At 35.8% G+C, this 19642-nt stretch overlaps 1 protein-coding gene across 1 annotated transcript in view; it reads right to left on the bottom strand.

The window, feature by feature from the left end:
• LOC150105489 (uncharacterized) overlaps nucleotides 1–19642 on the bottom strand; it is a 134818-nt gene that overhangs the window by 88958 nt on the left and 26218 nt on the right. The window lies entirely within an intron of this gene.

Genomic DNA, 19642 nt, shown 5'->3' on the forward strand with positions numbered 1-19642 from the left:
CTTAAAAAGAATTTCACCTATGCAAAAAAAACTGTGCAGCAAGCAACATTAAAATTCATATCTTCAGTTTTTGCTAATTATCTCTTAATAAAAACATGATTAATGAAGATAATACAGTCCAAAATAATATGGCAATTCAACAGTATTTTATCACTCATTTCCTATCAACAATGTTCTTCCTAAGCAGTCTATTATTTTAATGTTTCTATATTCTATAACATTCCAAACTGCATCAATCTATCTATATTTTGTCACTTTGGCTTCAAATCTGCTTATCTGACCATGATTAGATTAGCTCTGTTTGAACATTCTTGAATATTAACAAAGCATAAAAAAATTTTTTTTTTTTAAAAATTGTTTTCTGATATCTTAACCTTTAATATTTGTGTTTTCTGGAAAACACTAATTTTCTTTGAAAACTTAAGATTTGAAGAAAACTAAATCGTATAGTTAAGGAGGGGAAAAAGTGGTTCATATTTATTCATTTCAACCCCATTTAGTATTTTTATCCTGTTGTTATTTTGTTTCTCTTTAAGTTTTGACAGGTCCACTTTGTTGATAGGAGTTCATGATTTAGGATACTTAAATTTTAGTTTAATTTTTGCCGCAAGCAAAACTGAAAGAGAAATCTATGGAAGATAACTATCAGACACTAATAGGGAATGAGTTTAGAAGGTTATCCTATGAAAATATAGAAAATACATGGAATTATCATCATCATCAAATTCCTGCCATGTACCCTCAAGGGGTGTACAGGATATGATAGTACTACATGAAAAAAATTACATCATTATTAATTTCCTATCTACAATTTTCCTCCAAATCAGTCTGTTACTTGTCAACACTCCAATATTATCAGCTCTTATATTTCTATCGTCTAAAGCACTTTGTACCATATCAATCCACCTATATCTTGGTCTTCCTCTCGGTCGTTTTCCTGCCAACCTGGCAGAGAACACTTGTTTTGCTAATCTTTCCTCGCCCATTCTGTTTAAGTGACCATACCACCTGAGATCAGCTCTGCTAACGCATTCCTGGATGCTGACAATGTCAAGTTCTTTCCTAATATCCTCGTTTTTAATATGATACTGCCATTGATGCCACCTGTTCACGCCTATAATCTTTCTAGGACTCTCATATCTGAAGTCTCTAGTCTTTGGTCAAGTGTTTTACTTCTGACCCAGCTCTCAGATCCATAAGTTAAAACTGGTTTGAACACTGTCTTGTATACAGCTAATTTAGTGTTGCGACTAATTTCTCTCTTATTCCATATGAATTTATTCAATTGACTTCCCACCATACCAGCTTTGCTGATTCTGTTGTCTATTTCTATATTTAATTTACCATCTTCAGTAAAAATCGTGCCTAAATAGCTGAAATGTTTAACTTGTTCCACAGGTTCTCCATTCACAACACAGTTGACATTTTCAATGATTCTGCCTATTTTCATTGTCTTTGTCTTTTTCTTGCTGACCTTCATACCATATCTATTACAAGAGCTATTCAATTTAGTCAGAGAATCTTGCAGACTTGTAGCGGATTTATTTAGAAGTATAACATCATCCGCATAGAGCAAAGAGCTGACATTAACATCTCCAATTTTGATATCATGTTGAGTACCACTTTCTTTCATAATGCGATCCATATAGATAATGAATAACAGAGGGGATAATGTACATCCTTGTCTCACACCAGATTTAACATTAAACCATCTTCCTGTACTTCCTTCAATTCTAACTGCTGACTTACAACTCAAATAAAGACTAAGTATTGCTTGATATAATGTCCCATTGACACCATATAACTGTAGCGTATTGAATAGCTTCTCTCTTGGCACCTTGTCATATGCCTTTTCCAGATCGACAAAACTTATACAGATCTTTGTTATATTCCCATGCTTTCTCGACTATTTGTCGTAAAGTGAAGATCTGATCCTGACAGCCTCTATTTGGCCTGAATCCAGCTTGCTCTTCACCAAGCTTTTCTTCCACAATTCTTCTCAACCGTTTCTCAAGTATACTTGCATAGATCTTGCCAGGAACACTCAGTAGGGAAATACCTCTGTAATTCTCACATGCAGTTTTATTTCCCTTTTTATATATGGGTACTATGAGAGCTCTACTCCAATCATCGGGAATTCGTCCCTCTGTCCAGGCTTTCTGAACTATGCAGTGCAGCCACTGTAAGACTCTTATACCACCATACTTCAGCATTCATCTACTCCTGCTGCCTTTCCACATTTCAAGCCTTTGATGGCTTTTTCTACTTCAAGTGTGGATATGTATTCCTGACTGCATGCCTGGTCAGTGTTTTTTACCACTGTGCTGTCATCACTGCTTGTTTCATTTAGCAGTTTTTCAAAGTAATTACTCCATACTTCAAGGATATCTTTTTCTCCAGTTTTCATGTCACCTTTATCATCTCTAATTCCTTTTATAGCACTCTTTCATCCATTCTTAAGCTTCTTCAACAACCTCCAGAATATTTTGCCACCTTCTTGATATTTATTTTCTATATTCTTGCCAAAGTCCTCCCATGACTTTTGTTTAGCTAGTTTTACACAGTGTTTAGCATTCTTGCATTTGTCTCTATATTCTCTAAGAGCACAAGCTGACTTATTTGACAGGAACTTTTGGTATGCTTTCTTCTTTTCCTTCACTGCCTCTTTAACCTCCTGTGTCCACCAGGGAGTTCTGTTTTTTTATCCTTACAAACAACCTCACCACATGCCTCTCTGGCAGAATCAATCAATGTTTTCTTCAGAGTTTGCCAATGAATCTCCAAGGTTTGATTCCTGTTCTCAAACTCTTTCATTTTTCCTTCAATAATCTTTGTGTATTTTAGTCTACAGCTCACATCTGAGAGCTGCTCAACTTTTATTCACTTTAAAACTTTCTTACATGTTATTCTTTTCAATATGAAATTCAATTTTATCCTGCTCAAGACTAAATAGTGATCACTTCCAATTTCAAATCCTCTGTACACTCTGGTGTCCTGCACCAGGGAGAAAACATCACTATCAACAATAACATAGTCAATGAGACATTTCTTATTCCTAGCCTCTTCTCTCCATGTGAATTTGTGCACGTTTTTATGTTGGAACATGGTGTTAGTAATAACCAGTCCATGTCCTGAGCAGAAATTCAACAGATATTTGCCATTATTATTAGCTTTGCTCTTTTCTCCAAATTTTCCCAAAATATTTTTGTATGTCTCACAATCATTTTCTAATCTGCTATTTAGATCCCCAACAAGGACCAACTTTTCATTTTTCATTGTGTCAGTTGCTTTTTCTAAAGCATCAAAAAATTCCTCCACTTCTACCTTAGTAGAACCTTCTGTGGGACCATAGGCACAAATAAGTCTCATTGTCCAGTTCCCCATTCTCATATTTGCCCACGTTACTCTACTTGAGACTGACTGCCATTCAAGAAGATTAGCCTCATATTTTGTGTTGAATACTATGGTTACTCCTTCTTTTCCTTGATTGTCATTGCCTGAATATAACATTTTGTATTTATTGCTCAGAAAGATCTCACCAGTTTTGGTCTTTTTTGTTTCAGTCACCCCTATTATGTCGATCTGGTACTTATCTAATTCCTCAGCTAGCTCCATTTCTTTGCCATTTTCAGGCTTCTTACGTTGATACTACCGATCTTTAACTCTGGTGATCTTAAGTTGGGGTTTGTTTTCAGATTTGTTCCAGTAGCTGACTTTTCGCTGTTCGCTCTGGTTCCCTGGCGAAAACAACGGGGGCCTTGTTTAACTGGGCGAAGCCCCAGCCGGCATGAAATTTTGTCATGTTGTACCATCATTCTATATTTTGGTTTAACCAATAAGAATACAATTTGGTCGGCTAAATCCCAAATTGCCAGCCCATCCTCGTCCGTTCAGTATCCAAGTAGATACCCAACAGGGTGCACCACGAGAAGGTGAGGATTGGACATTAGGTCAGAAGCCCTGGCCGGTTCTCCGCATTCCTTTAAAGGCTAAGTGGAGATCTCCTCTCAGTTATACAGCTTTGACCCTTAAGCACCCCACATGGAATCAAGGTAAAAAAATTGTTACAAGTACTGCAAGAAACATACTTGGTACAACATCAAGACCAAATCATGAATGGATAACCCCTGAAATTCTAAATACTTTAGAAGAAAAAAGAGCAGTAAAGCATACATTAAATATAAAAAATACAATAAAAAATAAACAACATTATAAGAATCTTAAAAACAAAATCGATAAAATGTGCATATTTGCCAAAAATAATGGATTGGAGGAAAAAGCAAAACTGTGTGAAGAAGCTAGTAAAAGAAATGATAATAAAACGGTATACAAATTATCAAAGAATTAACTAAGATCTATAAAGATAAACCATTAACAATGAAAGATAAAAACAATCTAGAAGCTGGGTCAATACAAAATATTAAAATAATTTGGAAGGACTACTATCAAACAACATTTCAAAAAGAACAGGAGGAGGATAATATATAGGTTTTCTATATACTTTCCTCCTCCTGTTCAGAAAGGATGATATATGAAAGGCACCACCTATAACCCCAGCAGAAAGTATAAATGCAATAAACCAAATGAAACTTTCAAAAGCTATGGGTAAAGATGAAATATCTATAGAACTATGGAAATATGGTGGCAAGGAAGCCATTAATTTCTTAATGAATTTATTTAATCAAATTCTTTATACTGGAATAATTCCAACTGACTGGAAAACAGGAATTATTATACCAATTCACAAAAAAGGAGACAAAAGAATATGTGAAAATTATAGACCCATAATACTCTTAAGCTATAAACTATTCATTCGAATCATACAAAAGAGAACACAGGCTTACAGAAAAAATCATAGAGGAAAGCCAAGCAGGATTCAAGCCACTTAGATCCACTATAGACCATATCTTCACCATTAATAACAGCAGAAAAATATTGGGAATACAACCTGCCCATATACTGTTGTTTTATAGATTTTAAGCAAGCCTTTGATTCAGTTAATAGAAACAAATTGATCACTATCCTAAAAAACGTAAAAATGGATTCTGATATTTTAACATTTATTACAAATTATTATGGAGACACCAAGGCTTTTGTTAAAACGAACAGCATTAAAACCGCGGATTTCAGAGTCAAGAAAGGTGTAATGCAGAGTTGCTCTCTCTCACCTCAACTCTTTATCATCTTCCTAGAAGAAGTCTAAAGCTATAACTGATGAACCAGGTGTAAAAATCAATGGTACCAACATTGATCACATAAAATATGCAGATGATAGCATTATTTTAAATGACTCTTGTAGAACTTATGGTATGAAAATAAATCTTCATAAAACAAAAATAACGAAGATAGGTAGAGAAGAAGAAAATATTTCTATAAATATTGAAAATCACCTGCTGGAACAAGTTAATAAATATGTTTATTTTGGCAGTCTTATATCTAGTAACTTCAACAATATGGAAACAGTAAAACACAGGCTAAACCTAGGTTGGACCAACATGAATAAACTAAACAAAATATGGAAAAATAAAAAAATCCCGAGTCTAAAATTATATAAAACAATTATTATCCCAATGGCTACTTATGCTTCAGAAGCCTGGAGATGAACTCAACAACCAATCAAGAAACTTCAAGCATTTGAAATGAAATGCCTTAGAAAAATTAATCACAACATTAATAACTGGATGCGACACAAGACTAATGATCAAGTCAGAACAGATTTAAACTTCCCAGATAATATAATAGACACAATCATTAAGCATCAACTGAGATGGTTTGGTCATATTTAGAGAATGGCCCCTCATAGACTCCCATATTTAGCTCTGATTGGATATATAGGAAGAAAAAGACCTAGAGGCAGACCAAGAAATACTTGGATAAAGTTGCTGAAAGAACATTCCCATCTACCCAGCTATAGAATGATGATTGAGATGGCTAAAGATCACAGAAGTGGAGAACCTTTCTTCTTAGTGGACTCAACCCGTTATCAAGCAGATGAGATGATGATGATGTTATTTTGTTCTGTGCAGAACAATAACTGCTAATTTGTTCCAAGAAGTCTAGTAAATCTGACATTTCCAGGGAAAAGTTCAGTTCTTTGTGTCTTATTAGCAGGATGGGTCTACCAACCATACTTCTTTCTTAAAATTATTTTAACAAGTTCCTCAACAATAAAGTTTGATTTATATAAAATAAAAATCATTCCGGCTAATTTTTTTATTTTTAGATGCAACCATTTCACATTGTTATGTCCCTATTCTATCTTACGATTTTTGTTTGTCTTACAGATTGCCTTCGTCTATATTCTTCTAACTTCTACTTTCAAGACATCACCAAAATTCCTACTAATATCTGAGTTATTGTTCCCCGTAGTATCCCTAGTATTTGTATTTTAACTGCGCCCTTTGGGATATTTAGTTTAAGATATTTTATACATAAACTGAGAAAAGGAATTCAAATATCTGAAAGTGTAACTATTGCAGTCGCTATTTCTTGTTACTCAACATTAATTCCTTAAACTTCCCGTTTCTTAACATTAATTCCCTGCGTGATTAGGCTCAAATGTTTCTAAGCGGTGCATTGGATTAGCAACATCAGACAACTTTTTTATCATTAAACAAAAGGTTTATTATTTCTCTAAACGTGGTACATATCAAAATACTCAACTAAATTACTTACACACTAAAATTAGCTTAATACAAGTAGATGGGCTATGATTCGACAAAAGTCACTACGATCATGCCGCCACAAAATTTCATACAAAACATGAATTCACTTAACATGGACAAATTAGATTACCACACACTATTAGATTATTCAACTTCAAGTACACTAACAAAATCATTAACTACTCTAGCATATACTTATGACAATTCCGATTCTCTACACATCACACTAGGCATTCAAGTTCCTCAGGCTACTTGATTACTCAATTCACACTAATCAAACTCAATATTAACAAAACCATTTACTTCATTAACACACAACTATGTCATTAACTTTCCTTTTACAATATAGTAGGCACTCAAGATTCTTAGGACAATTAATTATTCACAAATTATCAACACTAGCTAGCTTACTTTTAACACTCTCTATCAAATTCTAAAGTCCTATTATAATTTCTCCCTAATCACTTTAACAATTTCGTATTATGACAATGGTACCTATCACATACAACTTCTAGTTAACATAAGACAAAATTCACAATACCTTTCTTTAGCTTCACTTACGGGCCTTTACCTTCTACTGAACGAACTTGCTTGCATAACTTCTTGCAATTCAGGGCTATATAAACATCTGCGTGGTCGGCTGTACTATCCGAAACGAGGACATCGATATTTTCACAGCTTCCTATGACTTTATGGCATATTTCGCTTTCTACATAGGAATACGGGAATAGCTTTCCCGCTCACCTTCGATTCCTTGTTGTGGCATGAGGATATAAGCCATATCTCTTCACTCAGGAACACCATGAAATCCACTAGAAAACCAAACTCAAACCACCGCGACTATCCAAACGTTTCTTCTCCTCTGGCAAAAGGCCTCAAGCCTCCTTGACTATCTAAACGTCTTCCCCAAAAAACCAAAAGAGCCTACTCCTTGAAAAAGCCTCGAGGGGGGGGGGGGTTACCAACCCTTTTATAGCTGCTCCCCTAACGGCGCCCTTTCTTACTTCTTTTTCCCGCCTCCTACTTGTTTTCCGTCTGTCTACCAATTGGGTAGCATTTTGCCGCCATACGTCATTTTGATCGGCAACTCGTAACGAAGTCTCTATCCGGGTATAGGCCCTAAGCGATATTCCGTTATTTCTCTTGTTAGCCTCTATCTTAACCCCCTTTCAAACCCTTTCTCAGAATTCTACTTAATGCTTAATCTGTAGCCTCTTACATAGCGTATTTCATGACTCATTCTTTTATACTTATGTACTTAACTCTTTCATTCTTAATCGCATTACTATATTAATTCTTAGTTAGCTACTTATTTAGTACAAATTCCTTGTTTAGTCATAATACATCTTAATACATTCTTTTCTTTTGTTATCTTAACTAAACAATAGACCTTTACATTTCACTCAATTTATACTGGATGCAAGAATATTTTATTAATTAAATTATTCCTTTTTTGCAGGGGTTCTTATTTATGTTACACCATGATAACTGAGAATATTATATTCTCAAGATATCAGGTGTGACAACATGTCTCTAATGAATGGATTACTATCTCTATCCACTTTCTGTGCTGTAGTTGATTTTTCATCAATGTTGCAAAGAAGTATTTTTGGACCAATTCATTAACAGTGAATGGTTTAACTTCTGTTAAATTAAGACCAATCATGAGGATGTTCAATGGGAGCCATGAAATTGCTTTTCTTTTTCTCAGACTGTGCAATGGCCAATAACTTTTAATGGGGAGGCCGGTTCTGAAAGGACCATGCAAGGTTAACATGGGTATAAAAAGCAGAGTATACACCTAAACCTCTTTTTACGCGATAGATACGTTCCTAAAAATTACACGTGAATAGAATTCGCATAAAAAAGAACTACTGACTCCATAGAAAAAGTGAAGATTGGTTCCAAACCTGAAATATAAGCAAAATAATGAAAACACAAACAAACATTAAATTCAAAAGTTGCCAAGTTTCTTCATCTAGGATATCAGAATGTCTGTGAATAAGCCAAAAACTTTTAATCAAAGTAAAAAGACACAAACATTAAATTTGTTAAGATCATAAGATTTTTATTTACATTTCATGGAGAACACACATACTGTAATGAATTTTAATAACTTAAAAAACATATTCATTTCAGTTGTTTGCTAAGGATTCTATAAAAAAATTATGTTATTCACTATCAGTTTTTGACAAAAAACGTGAAAGCTTTCATTTTCGTGAGACTGTAATTGCACTAGAACTACTAGATATGGTATTATCGTCGACTTCTGCATCAACTTGTGGAATTCTTCTTGTCATGTCTTGACCAAAAGTACCACTGGTTGTTTCAGTAGTTTTAGGCATGAACTCAGTTATTAATCGCTGTGTTGATGCTTTAGATAAATCGCAATGTAATTCTCTGTATGAAGACATTAACAACTTAAGCTCACGTGAAAACTTCCCAGCACGTTCTTCATTTGGATCATGTCGGGCAAAATAATTGCCTAAATTACTGCCCAGTTTAAGACCTTCTTTAATAATATCAGCAGTAAAAGTAGAATTATCTTGATCATTATCATTCTTCGCTTTCAGGAGTCTCAGAAACAATCTCCACTATTTTGTCTTCGCTAAGAGGTTTATCAATTAACAATTCTTTGATATCTGCTGATGTAAGATCATCGAATCCTTCACCGCCAATTTTACATGCCAAACTTATTATATTGGGGAATTCTGCAGTTGCAGTATGATTGAAGGGAACAGGAGCATTCTCTTTAACACATGCAGGCCAAATAGCTTTCCAGCATGCATTCATAGTTTCTGGTCTCAATTCAGATAACGATAATCGAACCTGATCAATACAATCCATCATTGAAAATTTTTTCCACACATCCATAACTGACAGTGTTTCATCATCATTTAGCTTGTTCAAAAAGTACTGAAATGTTCGTCTGACATAATGTGTTTTGAAAGTTGCAATTATACCCTGATCTAGAGGTTGTAGCAATGATGTGGTATTGGGCAGCAGAAAAAAAAATTGCACATTTGGGTGTTCCATGGCAGGATGACCAGGTGCATTATCAAGAATCAAAAGCACTTTCAATTTGAGACCCTTGTCAAATAGCGTCTAACTTCTGGCACAAAATGTTTGTGGAACCACTCAGTGAAAATATCAATGGTTACCCAAGCTTTTTTGTTGGCCATCCAATGAACTGGCAATTTTTGAAAATCTACGCCTTTCATTGGCCGTGGTCTTAATGATCGATTTATGAGCAGTGGTTTTAACATCCGATCTCCTAAAGCGTTCGAACAAAATAGGAATGTTATGCAATCCTTTGCTGCTTTGAACCCACCAACAGTTTTTTGCATTTTTGATACGGTTCTATTTGGCATTTTTTTTCAGAAAAGGCCAGTTTCATCCATATTCCAAACTTGTTCATGAGTGTACCCACTCCCCATCTTCAATTATTTTAGCATGTTTTGTGGAAATGCTTTAGCAGTTGTTTCATCAGCAGAAGCCGTTTCACCTTTAATTTTTATATTATGAAGAGCAAGTCTTTTAATAAACTTAGCTAGCCAACCGTTGCTTGCATGAAATTCATATTTTTTCCTTGATTGAGATATCTGGCTGCAGTTTTTTAATTTGTTCATAAAATCTCAATGCTGATTGCATGATGGAATTTCCGTCAACTGGCATTCTTTTTTGTACATTATCTTCTATCCACATCCCTAAAGCTTTTTTGGCCTTTTCTAGAACAACCTCTCTTGTGTATGATGATAATTTCGCACTCGATTTTGTACCAGAACATACCGCTTTAATAATAGCCTCTTCATTTTTCTTTATAGATCTGACAGTTGAATCACGGACTCCAAAATGCTTACCCACAGCCGTCGCACCTTCCCCAGTTTGAAGAAGATCTAAAATTTGAATTTTTATATCCAAGGAAACGACTTTCCTTTATTTTGAGGGGTTATCGGCAACATCATGTGAGGGCTGGATTAAAATCTTCGGTTAATGAAATGAAAGTTTGAAAATTACATATAGCTTACCATTTATTATTTCTTGGCAAAATTATTAATTTTATAACGTGATTTTTATTTTGATTTCACTTAAAAAATGCGGTAACTGTGTTGTCTACTCAAACACCAAATTCAAACTGCTAAGAACCGCTTTTTTATGCACAGTCAGTTATGCAATTTGGGGAATTCCCAATAAATGAAATTTGTAAGAATTAGAATTTTCTTAATTGAAACAAGAATGCAATTTTACAAAATTCGCAGAATTTTCTTGAAGTACGGATTTTTTCCTAACTTAGACTTTAGGTTGGTCGTGTAAAAGTGAATAAAAATAGCATATATAAAAAAAATTATTTTTGATATTCCAATTTGCGTAAAAAAAAATTCACATAAAAAGAGGTTTAGGTGTATAGCCAAACATTTCACTTTAGGGCTTTAGTTTTCTTTTGTATGTAACATATTCACAGAAACTAGACCAAACCTCATTTTTATTATTATGATTTTGACACCTCCAGAGTCCAAGGACTCATGGAGGGAGGGCACCTGCTCTACGGCTCTGTCTCCCCAATTCAATCATCAACTGACCGCAACTACACCAACGCCATCTACCACCGACTACCACTGGTATTTAAACGACCAATCACACACATCCATGCCCACGACGGGATTCGAACCAGCAGCCTTTTGGCTGGAGAGCAGATACGTTATGCACTCAGCCAACCAGACCAGCAAATTTAATCCATTTCCTGCAAACTTCATGTCATAAGAAGCAAAAGGCTGTAGCGATGAGACTATCCAGAGTTGTTGCTTGTGAACTGCAAGAAAATTTTAGAAAAACACCACTGAAAGTCGCATCTAATGAGTTTTCTTCATCTTCCCTTTCATGTTAGGACCTGCCACAGCCTGGCAACTTGGCTTCTTAAATTACTTCTTATAATAGTGGTTAATCCTGTCTGTAGCATCTGCTATGTGTGTAAATTATACATGTTCTTCTGGCCAGTTTTCCTGTTTTGCAGTATGAAAAAAACTGGGTTATCAGGAGTAGGCTTTCTGAATGATGCAGTGTAACCACTGTAACAATTTTATAACTCCATAATTGAGCATTTTGGCTGAATATTATGTACCTCAGATGTCTTTCAATATTTCAGGTTTTTGATAGCCTTTTCTAATGAAGCATTGATATGTACTCATGATGGAATTTCTCTTGAATATTTTTATCACTATTCTTTCATTTCTTGTTTCATTTAATAATTTCAAAGTAACCAAATATCTTGGTTATCTATCTTCAGTTTCATGTCACCTTTATCCTCTCTGGGTTTTTTTTTTTTTGCAGTACTCTTTAATCCATTCTGAAGCTTTTTTTCAAAGTCCTCCAGAACACATTGCTACTACTGTGATATTTATCTTCAATATTCTTACCATGACTATAATTAGCTACTTTTATATATATCTCTTACACCCCCCCCCCCCTGCATTCTATCATACATCTTCTAAAAGATGTATGATAGAATATAATAGACTGGAGAATATGATAGACTGGCTAAAAACGTTCGATATACAGTAAAACCCCGAAGTTACACTGTAGGTGGGACCAACAAAAAGCGTGTAAGTCGAATTCGTGTAACTCGGGGTATAATTTTGCATGTAATTTATATATACAAACATACAATTGGAACCAAAGGTTTACAAAAACACTTCTATTTTCTAAGAAATATAATCATAATTGTAGTTTTTCATACATAAAAAAAGAAAGTTATTTCGATGTCAATGGTTTTATAAAATCTAATAGATTCGTCTGACGTCATAATGTCTTTTTCTTGTCACGCAAAATTTCTTCATAGCAAGTTGTTTTTTTATTCCTTGCCTTGTGGCTACAATTCGTTCCTCGTTAGAATCTATGTCCTCCAAAATCTGTAAAAACCTTTCTTTTATGATTGTTCTTACTGTGGATTCCTGTAGATCGAACTTCTTTGCTAGCTCACAAATTTTCATTCTGCCTTCAAAATCCTTAATAATGTTGAGTTTTGTTTACAGAGTCAATGTTTTTCTTTTCTTGCTAGCTGTAGAAGAATCGGACTTGCTTCTTTTGGATGACATTAATTTTTATGTGATAAAATTTTTATCAAGAACATTAAACAATCGAAAGGTTTGTAGACTATAAAAATTGTATATGAATGGAGACCGTGCGAAACACGCCAGTGCTTGTTCACAGCATGTGCGACAGTGGCAAATGCGGCCGGCGCCTGAAAGATATGACTAGTGGTGAGGCGTGAAGCGGGACGGGAATACATACATATAAGAAACCGCGTAACTCCAGATTCGCGCAAGTCGGGGTATGACAGTACTTTCTTCTTTTCCAGGACTTTCCACGATTGCCTTTAACTTCTTGCATCTACCACGAAGATTAGATTTTTCTATCCTTGCAAACTTCACCACACCACTCCTAGATGAATCAATGTCTTCATCAGCATTTGTCAATGAGGCTCCGAGGTTTGCTCCTTGTTTTCAAATTCAATTTCTAATGCTTTCTTCAAATAACTTTTTCATAACTTCACAAATATTTTTTCTTGTACAGGTTTATACATTTGGCCTAACAGCATTTCTGAGTGACCTTCATTTTTCCTTTCTTTGTTTTGCATCCTTTCCCTATGTTATGCTGTAACATAGGGCAAGAATACAAAGATTAACTTGCTAATGACAATACCCAGAAGCAAATGGTCACCTGTATTACTTGGCAACTTATCTCACATAAGAGATAAGATCAATTTTGTTATTATTATGTGACACCCTCCAAGGAGTCCTGGACTCATTGTGGGAGGGCACTCCACTCCACACATCTATCATCTTACCTACTACTTAATTATATAGTAATAACTAATCAACTAATTTATATTTTCTAACCCATCCTCTGATTAATGATGTTAAAATAGTTTTGAGGTCTTCCAAATGCTGCTGGCTTCATACACTCAATTTTTCCACATATATTTATTTCATCATCGACCCATTTCCACATTCAATTTGCCATCTTTGTGTGTTTGCCTAATAGCTACAATGTGTTGCCTAATCCACATATTCAATACTGACAATGCAGTTCATGTTTACAGTTTTCAACTTGAAAATGTTGAAACATTATTAATAATTGATTTGCATCAATTGGCAACACATCTACACCTGTTTGAAAAGTGTTATGATATGTGCAACACGACATATTCACAAGATGTGCATTTTCATGTTCTTGATTAACTTATAAAAGACATTATTGTTGCCTTTCCTTGCAATGCCATCAAAGTTGGTCTCGCAGTTGTCGCCAGCAAATGCTATTATCTTGTCGGTTTAATTTATATTTCTCCAATCTGACAGAATGTGATCCATTGATATCTCAGATGTTTCTTCTACAAAATTTTGGAATTTAAAGATTTCATTTGTATTCCTTTCATAGATATAAAATACCTCACCAAAAATTGGGACCAAATTCAGGCTTGGGGTCTACCATAACATATACATATTTTGCTTTAGTAAAGTTACTTATCACTACATGAAATGCAAAAAAGGAGCCAGTACATTCATAACTATACTTTCACCTCTTGCACATGTCAATCTTTTTGAGAATAAATTTCAGATGATGGTAGATGCACAATCCAATGATATAACCAAATGATTACTGCATGATACTATGGAAAGCTAGTAATCCTTCTTGTGCAGCAAGATGTTTTACATCTTGTTGACAAAACAACAAGATGTAAATCTTTGCTTAGCAAAGTGGTTAGTTAATGGCTTGCACTTTTTGCTGCAATTGCTTCTTTTTAGCAGCATGCTATATAATATCTGAATGATCTTTATGTTCAACAGAAAATTCAACTCTATAAACATAGTAGTAAGTAAAATTTTATCATTAACATTATGACTTGGTTAGGAACAAGAATTCTTGTTTCAACATTTTGGCCGCTAGAGGGCTACATGGCGTGTGTAGTGTTTTCAGAGAGCTCCCGAAAGCTAAGTATAATTTTGAGTGAAAATTGGAATATTGGTTTAAATCTTAACGTAGTATTGTTTATTTTTGATAGCTGGTTGTGTCTGTGATTTTGGTATAAATTCCATTTTATTTAACTTAATACTTTAAATACGTTTCATAGAATAGCACATGGTGCCAAATGTGACGTAACATAATGGCATCCAAAAATACGATGCCTTTGCTCAAAAACTGTAATGTGAGGGAGTTTGTCCAATGTGATGCATGTGGGATGTATGCTTTCCTAAAGGAGGCTGGAGTATGGATGGAAAGTGATAGTGGTGGGAGAATGTGCAGAAAGTGTAAGCAAAGTGAGGAATTGAAGTATGTGTCCGGTTGTGAGATATGGTTGAAGAAAGCCAGAATGTGAGTGTAAATAGTGGCTTGATAGGGATTTGCCATGTTGTACAAGATGGCAATGAGAGCAGTGATCAAAGAGAGAGTGAAAGCAACTATACAGAGAGAAAAATGGTTTAAATGATGAAAAAAATGAGGCATTATTTGTAGGGAGCGAGATCGCTAGGCTGCGCGGAGTGATACACAGTGTGCAGCACCTGCAAAATTCTTTCCAGAGTGCCTTGGCTAACGGAAATAAACAAGTGTTTCAAAGGAAAAATAAGCGTAAGAGAGTGGGAGAGTTTCAGAAATGAAGGAAAGAGTATTGTATGGTGACTCGTTATTAAGAGGAGTGATAGATGGAAGTTTAACTAAACTGTATTTACCAGGTGCGAAATTTAAGGATGTAAGTGAGAGTATTAGAGCGCAAAAACAGAGGGTGAAAGAACTGATAGTTGTGACGGGTACGAATGAATTGAAAGGAGATAAATTTTTTATGAGAGAGGACTTGAAAGTATTGTTAAAGGTAGCGAAAGAAAAGAGCGACAGAGTTAGGATGGTGAGTCTGTTGCCGCAGTACAACAGAGAGGAGTTTAGAAGGAGGGCCATAATCGCAAATGACTTTATGCACAGGTTAATGCACACGGTGTGGAATTCGTGGATGTGTGGAATGAATTTGATGGGCGAAAGGATTTATACAAGATGGATGGCCTGCATTTGAATGGATTTGGTGTGCAGAGACTGGAAAAAGTGTTGCTGGATGAAGTGAAAAATGGATGTGCAGAACCAGGGAAACTAGAATTACCGGGGGGGGGGGGGGGGGGGAAGATATGCGGACATCACTGAGACAGTTGAGTGTAAGAATGTGTATAATGTATCCGAGCCAGTACTAAGGACAAGAAATCGGAATGGGATAGTTAAAATAACCCATCAAGATAGGGATGGGATAAAGGGACCTCTGCATTTCATGTATACTAATGCCAGGAGTATTAAGAACAAGAAGGAAGAATTTTTGGCCTTGATTGCTCTTCCTGGCCACAGGTTATTGACATTAGTGAAACATGGCTGACGGAAGATGATATAATTAGTGGGATAGAATGTGTAGGTTATAGTGTGTTTAGGAGGGTCAGAGAGAATAAAATGTGGGGGAGGAGTGTTACTGATGATAGCTGATGAACTGCAGCCAAGGAGAATTGAAGTTGTATTGCAGGATAGTGAAAAGAGCTCATTTGAGGCTATTTGGTGTGAGATTGAGACTGGCAGAACAAAATATACAGTTGGGTGCTGCTATAGACCAGGTGATGGAATAGATGTGGAGATAGTATGCATAAACAAACTGATGAAATGAGTGAAAGGAGGGTAATTATTATGGGGGATTTCAACTGGTATCATTGATTGGAAGGAGAGGACACATGGGAGGAAGGAAATGGATTTTATTCAATTATTAAGGGATAACTATCTGAGACAGCATGTAATTGAAAATATTACGGGGTTTGAGTGCTTGACCTGGTAATAGCATCTGAGAATTTGACTGTAATGAATATGACCATGTTGCCCCCTATTGGAGAGTGATCATAAGGTCCTGGGAGGTGGTTAAAGGTGTGGAATTTTCAATTAAGACAGGGAATATGTGGAATTACCGTGCTGGCAAGTATGACAAGCTTAGGAGATTGCTTGGATCAGTGCCATGGCATGTAAAACTGCAGGGGCTTGATGACAATAGAGTATGGGAAGTGGTCAAGGAGCATTCACAGGAGGTTATGGCTGATTGTATACCTAGGGGCTGAATAGTAAAACAAGTAGGGGTTAAATGAATGAATAACACCATTAAGCTTGAGCTGCAAAAAAAAGAAACAACTGTGTAGGGAATTTAAAAAGAAAGGTGACCTGCAGGCACATGAACAGTATAAAGCACAGACCAGAAGGGTAATGAGTGTGGTAAAAAAAGCAAAAGCAGATTATGAACGGAAACTAGCTATGCAAGCTAAAGAGAATCCCAAACAGTTCTTTCAATATGCTGCAATAAAAAACTGTACACGGCAGAATGATTTTAAGGAATGCCAGTGGTCACTGAATCAGTCGATATAGTGGAATTACTGAGCGAGCAATTTGCAAGAGTATATCATTCAGGTGGTGACATTGAAAAAATGAAGGAACCATTAGTTTATATGGGAATTGTGATGAATGAAGTGGAGGTAATACATCTGTGGGATTGGATGGTATACCGGTACGAGTCTTACGTGAAGCGGCTAAAGAATTATCAGTGCCTTTAACCATGTTGCCTAATCTGAGTCTTGGGACTCGTTTAGTCCCGAAGGTGTGGAAAGAGGGGAAAAATAGTTCCACTGCATAAAGGAGGATCCAAGACTATTGTTGCAAATTACCGACCGATTAGCATATCAGGAGTCATCGTCAAGGTCTTGGAGTAAATAATCAAGGTAAAAAATACAGGAATGGATTGATGAAAATGAGATACTGTACGGAGGACAGCATGGCTTTGTGAAGGGTAGATCATGCCTCAATAACTTGCTCATGTTTTATAACACAATGACGGCTGAAATGGATAAAGGTAATGAGTATACAGTGATACTGCTGGACCTTGCTAAGGCCTTTGACAGGATACCACATGGAATTCTAATCAGTAAACTGTAGCATATGGGAATGGATATAGGGTTGGAGAGATGGATAGGTGGGTGGTTGATAGAGAGATATCAGAGAGTAGTTTATTCAGGAATAGAGTCCAAAAGATGGCCTGTGACTAGTGGTGTGCCGCAGGGTTCTGTACTTGGACCACTGCTGTTTAATTTGTTCATTAACGATATAAGGAAGGATCTAAGAGGAACAGTTCATTTGTTCGCTGATGATGCAAAGTTAGGTAAGGCAATAGTAAATGCAGAAGATGTCAAAATCTTGCAGGACGACTTGGATAGATTGGAGTTCTGGGCTAAGGAGAATGGATGTCAATTTAATGTGACAAAATGCAAGGTTATGCATTTTGGAGTGAAAAGATTAGCAGCGGTATACCACATTGGTGTAACTGTACTCCAGGAGATTGATGAGGCCAGGGACTTGGGAGTGTTGGTGGATAGGGAGATGAAGTTTAGGGGGGCACGTTGCAAAAGTGGTTAAATCAGCTCATCAACACTCTTGGTTGTTGAAAAATACTTTGACGAGCAGAGACAAACAAGTTATTGTACCTCTGTACCTTGATAAGATCTCATCTTGACTACTGTGCCCAGATTTGGTCACCTAGGTTTCTTCTTGATGGGGAGGAGGTGGAGAAGATCCAGAGGTAAGTGACCAAGATGATAGCAGGTCTATGGAATGAACCTTATGAGAACAGGCTGAAGATTTGTGGGTTGCAGAAATTAGTTGATAGGTGGAAAAGGGGAGATATGATAGAGACATTCAAATTGCTAAAGGGTTTCTATAGGATTAATTCAGAGGATATTTTTGAAATCAGGACTGGTGGTGGGAGAACTATGGGACACTTATGGAAGCTGAGCAAGAGTGTGGTTAGCAAGGGTGTTAGAGCTGGGTTTTTTACTTTTAGAGTGGTAAATGAGTGGAATAAGCTACCAGAGTCTGTTGTGGGTGCTATGACAGTGAGTTAGTTCAAGGCAAGGTATGATAGGTACTGTGAGAATGTCATATAGTTGTCTGGACATGATGTTTAGGGCCTCCCTCGATGAGTCTAAGGACTCCCTGGAGTCACCCAGAATAATAATAATAATAATAATAATAACATGTCCGTTAAACTACTTCTTGTTCTGGCATCTGATAACTATTTTCAACAAATTGTATTTATAATTAATTACTAAACCTTTCAAATAATGTTACAGTTTACACCACCAACAACACACCAATACTTTGAAAAACACCAGAGCAAATACCAGAAATGCATTTCCACATGTCTGTTGTGTTGGCCATGCTATACACAAGTCGAATCTTCTGTTCGACTCTCGTGTGCATTACAATACCACCTGTGGAAATTATGTGAAGGTTATCTCAATTACATTTGAATGGATTATAATGCCATCTATTGAAAATACGGTAAACTCCTTAACTCATTAGCAAATTGCATAGTTAGGTTAAAGTACAGCTAGAGGTTACAAAAAAAAAGAGAAACAAAAATGGGACACATTTAAAAAAAAAAAAAAAATCAGAAACATTTGGCATCCTGTTTGCATTTTCTTGGGAAAATGGGATCAGTGGCTGAAAAAGGAGAAGGCAATCCTGTTAAAAATGGAATGTTTCATCATCCTAGATTAAGAGGAAAAAAAAAGAAATCTCCTGAAGAGATTTTTTCAAGGACTGTAGCACTTTCAGAAAATGGTACAAGGAAGACAGCTCCAAACAGGCAAATGGAATGAAAAATGAGATCAAATTGCCATTTGATAATTTTTAAGCTGAACTGTGTAGATGATGACAAGCAGCAGCTTGTGTTTTTATGTTTAGAGAAAGCGAAAGAAGGTACTGGCAGCTGTGAAAATAATAGAGAAGACATCATACAAATCAGCAGAATGATAAGATGAATATATTTTAGTAGATTAGTTCAGGCTATGTTTATTTTAGATCAAATGCATGTTTAAGAAATTCCTTTAATGATTGTGTCACTTTTAAAGTTATAATTACAT

This window comes from Typopeltis vanoorti, chromosome 6 (genome assembly GCF_054136105.1).
Source record: "Typopeltis vanoorti isolate ZY-2024b chromosome 6, IOZ_Tvanoo_1.0, whole genome shotgun sequence".
Classification (NCBI taxonomy): domain Eukaryota; kingdom Metazoa; phylum Arthropoda; class Arachnida; order Uropygi; family Thelyphonidae; genus Typopeltis; species Typopeltis vanoorti.